The sequence below is a fragment of the Mandrillus leucophaeus genome, unplaced genomic scaffold (genome assembly GCF_000951045.1).
Source record: "Mandrillus leucophaeus isolate KB7577 unplaced genomic scaffold, Mleu.le_1.0 Scaffold190, whole genome shotgun sequence".
Taxonomy (NCBI): Eukaryota; Metazoa; Chordata; class Mammalia; order Primates; family Cercopithecidae; genus Mandrillus; species Mandrillus leucophaeus.
The window spans coordinates 2567083-2577340 of record NW_012101921.1 but is presented as its reverse complement, the minus strand read 5'-3'; positions in this window follow the sequence as shown (position 1 = coordinate 2577340).

The window sequence follows — 10258 nt, the reverse complement described above, 5'->3', positions numbered from 1 at the left end:
CTCAAATTTTCCCACTTCCTCACCATTCTTCATCTTAACTTAACTGACTTTTCCCTCATAAACCCCATAGACACCCTCCTTCCCGACCCATCCCCCAACCAGTAGGTTTCTCAACTTTTTACTCTCATAGAAGACCTAGCTTGGCAAGGTGTCCTTTGTGATTTCCTAATTCCCATACTAATCCTCTGCCTTATGTTATGTCTTGCTCCCATTTTAATAAAATTTCTCCGAGCCAAAGTCCAAGAGATCACCCGAGTCACCTTCAACCAAATGCTCCTGCATCCCTACACCCAACTGCCAACCTCAGACCCTAACTACACCCCCTAACAGCAGGAAGCAGCCAGACAGACAACGGCACCCCAAATTCTTATAATCAATAAGAGGTTGGACTGTTTGGGTGAGGGAGAAAGGACAAGATGGAGGAAGGTGAACAAGAAGGCACAATCCATGTTGCTTCCGGGTTCTTCCTCACTAACATTCCCGTGCGTGGGAAAATGCAGCCCACCCCAGGAAGATGCAGATCAACCGAGCATGCAACAGATGACATCCATCCAAAGAAATCAAAACTTACCCGGCCATGCCTATGGAGACGCCCCTATCACGCCCTTATCCCGCCCACTGCCCTCCCCCTTCCAGTACCAATGCATAAAATTCTGCCACTGGCAGGAGCCAGCGTGACTTCTTCGGCCTCCGCATTTGTGGACTGGAGAACCTCACCTGAGAGCGTCAGTGTGACTTCCCTGGCCCCCCACACCTGAGGACCAGAGAACCTCGCCCGAGAGTGTGTGCATATTTGCAATAAAAGACTGCCACTTTCTTACGTACTTTGGCCTCATGTTTAATTACTTAGCTCTCCTAAATTAAGTTAAATTAAATTAAATCAAAACACACCCACTTGCTAGTCTGCAATATCAATGTCTTCATCTGACTTTTGTAAACCAAAAATACCTGAGACAGGTCTCAATCCATTTGAAAGGTTTATTTTGCCAAAGTTAAGGATGCATCCATCACGCAGCCTCAGGAGTGCCTGACAACGTGTGCCCAAGGTGGTCAGGGCACAGCTTGCTTTTACACGTTTTAGGGAGACATGAGACATCCATCAAGATATGTAATGTGTACATTGGTTTGGTCTGGAAAGGCAGGACAATTTGAGGTGGAGGTCATAGGTAGATTTAAAGATTTTCTGATTGGTAATTGGTTGAAAGAGTTATCAATAGAAAGGAATGTCTGGGTTTCAGTAAGTGGTTGTGGAGACCAAGGTTTTACCAAGCAAATGAAGCCTCCATGCAGCAGGCTTCAGAGAGAATAGATTGTAAATGTTTCTTATCAAACTTGAAGAGTCTGTTCTAGCAGTAATTCCAAAAGAGAGGAGGTTAATGAGACACGCCTGGCTTCTCCTTCCCCTCATGGCCTGAACTAGTTTTTTAGGTTAGCTTTGGAATACCCTTGGCTGAGAGGAGGGGTCCATTCAGCTGGTTGAGGGGCCTTAGAATTTTATTTTTCCTGTACACTATGAAGCCAGTGTCATGTCTGTGAGACTCTTTTATGACAGCACTCTACTTTCAGATATACTGAATTAGTTATGGAATAGATTTTGGCAGCTATAACTAGAAGACCACACATGATAGCAGCTTAAACAAGAGAATTTTATTTCTCTGCCATGAGAGAGCTGAGCTGGTGTGATGGTTCTGCTGTACGAAGTCATCAGGGCTCTGAGCTTCTTTTGTCTTGAACCTCCACCATCCAGAATGTTGTCCTCAGCCACAGGATCCAACATGATTCACCCCCAAATTCTCATTCCAGTGAACAGGAAGGGTAGAAGATGCAAAGCAACATGCAATTTAGAAGTTGTATACGTTCCTTCTGTTCACCTCTGCTATGGTCTGAATGTGTCCCCCAAAATTAATGTGTTGAAACTTAATTGCCAGTGTGATTGTATTAAAAAGTGAAGCCTTTAGGAGGTGATTAAGTCATAAGGGCAGAGCCCTCATGAATGGGATTAGTGACTGACATGGTTTGGATATTTTGTTTCCTCCAAATCTCATGTTGAAATGAGACCTCCAATGTTGGGGGTGGGCCTAATAAGAGGTGTTTGAGTCATGGGGGCCGGTCCCTCATGAGTAGCTTGATACCCTCACTGTGGTAATGAGTAAGTTCTTGCTCCATTAAGTTCATGTGAGAGCTGAGTGTTTAAAGAAGCCTAGCACCTCCTCCTCTCTCTCTCTTGCTCCCTGTCTTGTCATGGGACACACTGGCTCCCCCTTTTCCTTCCTGTAAGCTTTCTGACTGTAAGCTATCTGAGGCTTCACCAGAAGCTGAATAGATGCTGGTGTGATGCCTGTACAGCCTGCAGAACTATGAGCCAAATAAACCTCTTTTCTTTATAAATTACACAGCCTCAAGTATTTCTTTATAGCAACACAAATGGACTAATACAGTGACCTTACAAAAGAGGTTGAAGGGAGCACCCTAGTCCCTTTCTTTTGCCCTTCCACTGTCTGAGGACACAGCAAGAAGGTGCCATCTTACGAGCAGAGAGTGGCTGGGCATGGTGGCTCACGCCTGTAATCCCAGCGTTCTGGGAGGCCAAGGCAGGTGGATCACCTGAGGTTAGGAGATCGAGACCATCCTGGCCAACATGGCGAAACCCCGTCTCTACTAAAAATACAAAAATTAGCTGAGCGTGGTGGTGGGTGCCTGTAATCCAGCTACTTGGGAGGCTGAGGCAGGAGAATCAGTTGAACCTGGGAGGCAGAGGTTGCAGTGAGCCGAGATGGCACCACCATGCTCCGGCCTGGGTGACAGAGCGAAACTCCATCTTAAAAAAGAAAAAGGAGCAGAGAGCAGCCTTTACCAGACACTGCATCTGCCAGTGGGACTTCCCAGCCTCCAGAACTGTGAAAAATTACATTTCTATTGTTTATAAATTACCCAGACTTAGGTGTTTTGTTATAGCAGCTGGAACAGACTAAGACAACCTCCCTCTGGCTAAAACTTGGTCATAGGGCTACTCTTAATTGCAAGGGAGACCATGAAATGTAGTCCTTATTCTGGGCTGCCATGTGCCCAGCTAAAAACATGGGGGTTCTAGCAAATGAGAAGTAGGGAGAGGAAGGGATGTAGGGAGATAATCAGTCATGCCTGCTACAGTCTGTCTCCTCTTGAAAGAACTCTTTGAGGGGCAAGGACCACATCTTACCATCTTTATAGGCCCAGCTAAGTGCCCATAAGGGTAGGTGACCACATATGTTCAACTCCCATTTTCTCAGATGGTAACTCAATTCCATCATAATGGACATTTATAGCACAACTTGTGTCTAAAGCACCCTTTATCTATTTAACTAAGGTGTCTCTAGCCTTCATGTCTTCAAGTTCACTGGTTTTGTAGAATTACCTTCCATTTCCCAACATCCCTGAGGGTTCTTTGGAGTGAGTGCTTCAATTCAATGGGCTCTCCAAGGTCACTTTGCTCCTCGTTGTGGCTCTCAGCCTGTGCTGTCCCCTCTCTGAACCGCCTCTCTCTAAGCTGATGCCCATCTCTCTTTCGCCCCTCCCAATGAACTACACACCCAAGGCTCTTGTGTGTGGCCATGTTTGGTCAAGTTCAGGAGGAATGGAGGGTGATTATAGCACAAGGTTGAAAACAACTTCAAGAACACATATCACGTCTTCAAAATGTGTCGGTTATTCCCCACCACGGGGATTCTCACTGGCAGCACTTCTTGGCCGGTCCTTACTCTACCCCACACCACATTCTTTAGGTCCCCCTCTCTCTCCTGATGCCGGCTATCTCTCTGTTCTCATCCATTTCTTGCGCTTTGACCACACCCCTGAGTGGCCCTCACAGCTTCAGCATTCCTTTCGCTTTATCACGCAGAACCGTTCAGCTCTTGCTTCATCTCAGCCTTACATGTTCACGAGCCCTCAGTTTTCTAAACCCTCAACCCATCACTGTGTTTCTGTAGGCAGAAGGCTATCAAGCCCTGAGATGAACGATGCTCTTCCCAAGGAAGGTAGAGGAGGTGACGGTCCATTTGAATTTTACATAGTGTCTTTATGTTCTCCCCTCTGCAAGTACAGGATCTCATTTGATTCTCAAAACCACCCTAGAGGAGATGGGAGGCACCTGAGGCCAAGAGACGTGAAGCCACCTGTCCGAGGCCATACAGCATGTTAGAGGCAGGGTCGGGCCCCGTGCTGTGCTCCAGCGCCCCTGCTCTCAAGAGGAACAACCCATATTATCTCGGGTCAACTCTGAGTGCTCTGTGACACGAGACTTATTTTCTCTCTCTCCCACTCCTAACCAGGCTGGGCCCATGAGAGCCGCATGCAGGGCCCACCTGCCCTGCCAACACTGCGCTCAGGCCAAATGCGGCTCTAGGGACACTCTCCTTGGACGCATCTTACTTAACAGTCCCCTGAACACACCCACAAGGACTCCAGCCTCAGACTCTCAAATGTCCTACCCCCACCCACTTGCAGGGCCAGGTCAGTCCCCACTGGAGGATGGGAGGGGAGGTGGTAATGGGGAGGAGGGAAGGGGAGAGGCTGGGTGAAGGGCTGGAATTGAATAGCTGCTTTCTTCTCAGAGGCTTCCCCCACCTCCAAGTGGTCACTGATTAACCCTCCAGACCAGATAAACCCTCCATGGGAGGAAAAAAATGTGTGTTTACCCTGGGCCATAAAACATCAATATTGACTTCTCACAGGTAAAGCCCCAGGGGAAGAGGAGGTGGGGGCTGTGGGAACAGGCCGGCCTGAGACACACTTGCCTGACACCCAGAGGCCAGCGCACACATTCTCCTTCCCTATGGAGAAGCCAGATTCCCACCCCGCCTCCACCTCAAAGACATGCCCTGAGCCAGAGGCCTGGGCTCGCTGGGCCTCTTCTCTGCAACCTTCCTGCACTGTCCCTCTGCCCTGCTCCCTGCAGGTAACAGAGTTATACCGGACCCAGGTCAGGAATCAGACTGCCTCTGCTTTGCTGTTTCCCAGCTCCAGGACTTGGACAAGTGGTACAATTTATGCCTCAGTTTCCTCATTTATGAAATGGCCATAGTAATAGCACCCTGCTCTCATCACCATTTAGGATGATCAAACAAGATCACGTACGCATATAACAAGCACCAGAGCTGGTCCTGCTCTAAACAGCATCACTCAGTCTCCCCTCCTCCCCTACCTCCTGCCTCTTGATACACATCGCTTTGTGGACCTTCCTCCTTGCTCTTGGCTGAGGCCTCCCTGATGGGGTGGACAAGGCCATATTCACACAGGGCCAGAAACCAGAGGTGGTCCCGCCAGGGCTGGGGGGCCTCTCATCCCTCTTCCCTCTGGCCCAGAATGAATCAGCTCTCCTAACACCCTCTTGGGCTGGCATTTTCCATCAGAGGGCCTGAGGAGGGTGTCTGTGGCCATGTGCTGCTCTGGGTGGGGCCTCCAGGTCTAAGCATGCAGCTCCACACAGCTCAGGGACCCTCACACCTTCATTCTGGGGTCTTCTCTGTCCGTCGTCTCCTTCCTTTTCGGGGTAAAGGTGTTTCTCCCCCTCCTCCCTGTCCTTCTGAGGGTAAGAATGAGAATGTTCTCCATGCAGAATCTCCAGCCACCCTGGCTTGGGCACTTTCTGCCACATTTCATCCTGGGCTTGGGGAGCAGTGGGGGAGGCGTTTGGGGCTCCTCGATCCTTACCCAAGGCCAGCGCCCTTCACTCCCCTGGCCCCAGGTGAGCCCCACCCGATGCCCTGGGAGGCCCAGGCCCCAGCCCCACGTGCCCTCCATCCAGCTGGACAGCGGGGCCCTGTCCCTGGGTACCTGGTCAATAATTAACAGTGAGCAAACTCGGGCCATGGCCAGGCCTCCCAGGAGGGTCAAGATGAGACAAAAGCCCTCCTGTCTGGCTATGCTGCCATCTTGGTGGAGGGTTAGTGGCCCCTCAGTCACCCCAGAGTGACACACAGCCCCATCTCCATCAGGGAACTGGAGCAGCTGCTACCCAGCAAGGCACTGGTCACACTAGGCCTTGGAGGAGGATAAACAAGGGTGGGCGGGCAGTCTCATGCCTGTTTCCGAGCCCCAGCTTCATGTTTGTGAGCAAGCCTAAGACGGAGGCTGGTGAGCTGAGGGTCCACTGTGGGGCTCCTCAAGCTAGGTGCTTTCATAACTTGGCTCATGGAGGTTGGTCACACCAGGGACCTGCCCCCATCCCTATGAGAGCAACTCTCAGCTCCCTCTTCCTTCTTCCCACTCTCCTACCCTTCCTTCCTTCCTTCCTTCGAGTGTCTTCTGTATGCCAAGCTCTTAGTGTCCTCACATCTCTCCCCATCCCCCAAACTTTCCACTCCTTCTTGGTGCTTTTGCTTACAATGTTCTCATAATCTCGGAAACCTATCCTTTTTCTCCATCTGAGAATCTCCTTCCTCCTCCAAGAAGTCTGCCTTGAGCCCACCCTCATCCCGTCCTCTTGGCACTTCCCACATGGACGCTCCTCTACAGCTTCACATCTCATTGAGCACTCGCGCTGCCTCCCCAGCTGCATGAGAAGCTCCTTGTGGGCTGGGAGGCTCAACTCCCGACCCTACCACGCTCAAGGGGCCATGTTAGTAGGTTTATTGGCAATGCCACCCTCAGCCACAAATCAGGCAAGAAGTTATATAATACATTCTTGTAGAACAGCAACTCAGGAGACAACTTCTACACTGGTCAGAATATTCCAGATACAAAACAGTTCCCAAAGTCAGCCTTGCCAGCCCAGCTTCCCTCCAGCTGGCTACCCAAGATGTCTGAGAACTCATCATCATCCCTCCTCTCCCCTCACCGCCCCCCGCCCCCGGCATGCCCCCAGGTTTTGGAGCAGATAAGGACATTTCTGACTGCCTCCTGATCCAGCCTTAAGTGCATTCCCCACAGCCTCCCAGCCCTTCCTCCCTGTGGCAGCCCCACACTCACTGCCAGGGCGCCCTGGCCATTCTTTCCCCAGCAGTGACAGAGCGGCTGCCAGTGACGGCCTCTTCTTGCCTGACTGCTCTGGTCCTCCCTTCTCAGATACATGTTCATCTCTTCCCTTGGCTCACACTTCCTCCCTCTTAGCCTTCTCGGCATCAACCCACCTGTCCCTGCCCAGGTGTGCTTTGAAACAAGAGTTCACAGTCAACATAAACTCACTACCGTCTATGCTGCACTGACCACCTAAAAGTTCAGGCAGAACCAGAAGCTCGTCCCAGGGAAGGCATCCCATCCCTAGGAAGACTAAGGGTGACAAGTTGGCTTTTTATTTCAGGCTGAAATCGAACCGAGATATAGGGACCCACAACACCTCCCACCCACCCCAGCTGAGGGGAGGGAATGAGTGACAACTTGGGGGCAGGTAGTATCGGAGTTCAGGTGTCCCAGGGGAACAGACACCGCTGTGCTACCAGATAGTCCTTCTCTAAAATATTCTGCCCTGTGGTCTCATAAATATCCTCATTCTTATCAAAGCCACGATACCAGGTTAGTCTACAAATGATGGCAGCTGTCCTTAGGGAGTGCAGGACCCGGGGAGAAGGGCAGGCTGGGAGCCACGGGTCCTGGGCTGGGCGACAGCTTCTCTGGATCAGCTACCACTCACACCAGCCAGACCCTTTCCTTCCCTCTGCCCCTAAGACTCCACCCTAGAAACTATGGAAGTTTCCCTCCCGAGCCCTCCAGCCCTCACCTGCTCCTTCAGAGAGGGTCCTGCGGTGGGCATCCTCTGTTTCCATGCCCCACTATCCCCACCAGTCACCCCCAACTCAGTGCCCTACCTAGGCCAGCTCTGCCATCACCAGCCCACACAGATCTGTCCACTGGCAAGGGGGACACTCCCCTCCTTTGTGACCAATGTGAAACCCAGCCCCAAGAACAAGAAAGGAAGTGGGGAATCAGGAGGGCCGGGAGGCCCAGTAGGAGTCCCCTGAGCCCTTCAGGTTTTCCTTCTTGACGCAAGATGAGAGATTGAGAGATGCTAGGCATGTTCCCCAAGAGCTGTTGTAATTTATTTTGTCATTCATTAGTAAGCCCCCTTGCCATAGCAAAGATTCCTAGGAGCTGGGCTCATGGCTTCTGCCCGTAATCCTAACACTTTGGGAGTCTGAGGCAAGAGGATCGTTTGAGCCTAGGAGTTCAAGACCAGCCTGGGTAACATGGTAAGACCCCGTTTCTTTCTTTCCTTCCTTCCTTTCCTCTTTTCCTTTCTTCCCTTCATTCTCTCTCTCCTTTCTTCCTTCTTTCCTTCCCTCCTCCCCATTTTTTTTTTTTTTTTTTCCTGCCAGGCCTTCCAAAGACTCCTGGAACTTGTTCATCTCTTCCTGTCCCTACTCAACCCAAGCATAGCCGGGGTTACTGCTTTTTTTTTTTTTTTTTTTTTTGAGACAAGGTCTCACTGCCTCACCCAGGCTGGAGTGCAACGGCGCAATCTCGGCTCACTGCAACCTCCACCTCCTGGGTGCAAGTGATCCTCCCACCTCAGCCTCCGGAGTAGCTGGGACTACAGGCATGTGCCACCACGGCCAGCTAATTTTTGTGAGTGTTTTTTTTTGTTGTTGTTTGTTTTGTGATTTTGTATTTTTTGTAGAGACGGGGTGAGAGAATAACTTGGGCATGGGAGGTGAAGGCTGCAGTGAGCCGTGATCGCGCCACTACACTCTAGCCTGGGTGACAGACAGAGTGAGACACTTTCTCATATATATGTTCCTAGGAACCCCTCCACCCCAAGCCCCAGCTCCGGGCACTGGGCACCTCCTGAGGGCATAGGATGTAGGCAAACCCTGGGAGTGGGGGCTGCTTAGAGAGGCCCCCCACGGTGCCGAGCCATGACCAAACGCCCTCTGGGCTGGGCCTGGAGTTCCCTTATCCGGTGGGGATGCCTCGGAGTGAACCAGCTCACCAGACCCTCTCCGGGACCCCAGCAGAAAGCAGGAATGGAGGGCTGGAGGAGAACAGGAAGGAGAACAGGGATTGAGTGGAGAAGCAGGAGAGCTGGGGACAGGCCGGCAGGCGGGCGGGACTGGAGCAGGGAGGCCCCGTGAGGGTCCCAGGCGCATGACAGATGCCCCCCAGCCGCTCCAGTTGCGTCCCTCTCCACAGAGCGCGTCCCAGCCAGGCCCGCACAGGCCCCGAGTCCAATCCCAGCAAGACGGCGCCACCTGCTGCGGGGAGTGGGCAGCGCAGCTCACTCCTGTCTGGGGTTTGAGAATTGGGGGAGGGGGTAACTCCCACTCCAGGAATCACCGCCTGTTGTCCTCCCCATCACATTTCTGTGATGTGCGGCTGTGCCGCGCGGCTGCGGCCGGTTGCTTCCTTCCTCCTCACTTTCTAGGTCCCCACAGGGCTCCTCAGGCCCGCCCCACAGGGCTGGAACCCTGCCCGGCTCCCTACCGGCTCACTTCCCCAGCTCCCTGCCTTCTCTCCTCCAGCCACCCTGTGGCCACAGCGCCCTGGGGGGCCTCCCCACGCCTACCAGTTCCGCCCCAGGGCTTCCCCCCTCAGGGCTTCCCCCCTTCACAGGCCCCACCGTCCCCCAGAGAAAGGCCAAGGTCCAGTAGGCTGAGCATCCCTCTGGGATGAGGGCGGCAGATTGGGGTTGGGATTCGCTGGGCCAGTCCCGAGCTGGACTACTGGGGTCAAGAGATTCTTCAAAGCAGAGGCCTGGGCTCCGTGTAGGACTTGAATTAGAGGTTTTATCTGAGATGAGCTGGGCTGTGCTCAGTCTGTAGGCATGACTGGAGACTGCCAGGCCTTCGAAAGACTTCTGGAACTTGTTCACCTCTCCCTATCCCTATTTCTCTGCATGCATAGCCTGGGTTACTGCTGTCTCCTCCTGGACTCACCCTTTCCAGACCATTCTCTCTACTGCCCAGCTAATGTTTCTAAACCGTGGAGCTGATCCCTCCACAGCGCTGCTTAAATTCCTGTATAATCTCTCTGCTGTCTTCTGGAAGAAATCCAAACCACCCCACCCAACTAGCAGAGCCACACCTCTTCTGGCCCTTCCAGCTCCATCTCTCAGCACTCTCCCACGTGTGCCTGTTGATACCTCGTACCAGGGATACCTCGTGCCTGTCATACCTCTGCAAGAAGCAGCCCAGGCCTCCCCTTCTGACCAGCCCAGCCCTCTCCCAGCAATGTATGCTCCCCATGCACCCGTCATACTTCACAGATGTCACCCCTGTACTGCGTATCATCCCTTACTCAACTGTGACCTCTGAGGACAGGGACCTGGCCTTTGTCTCTGTCACCCCAG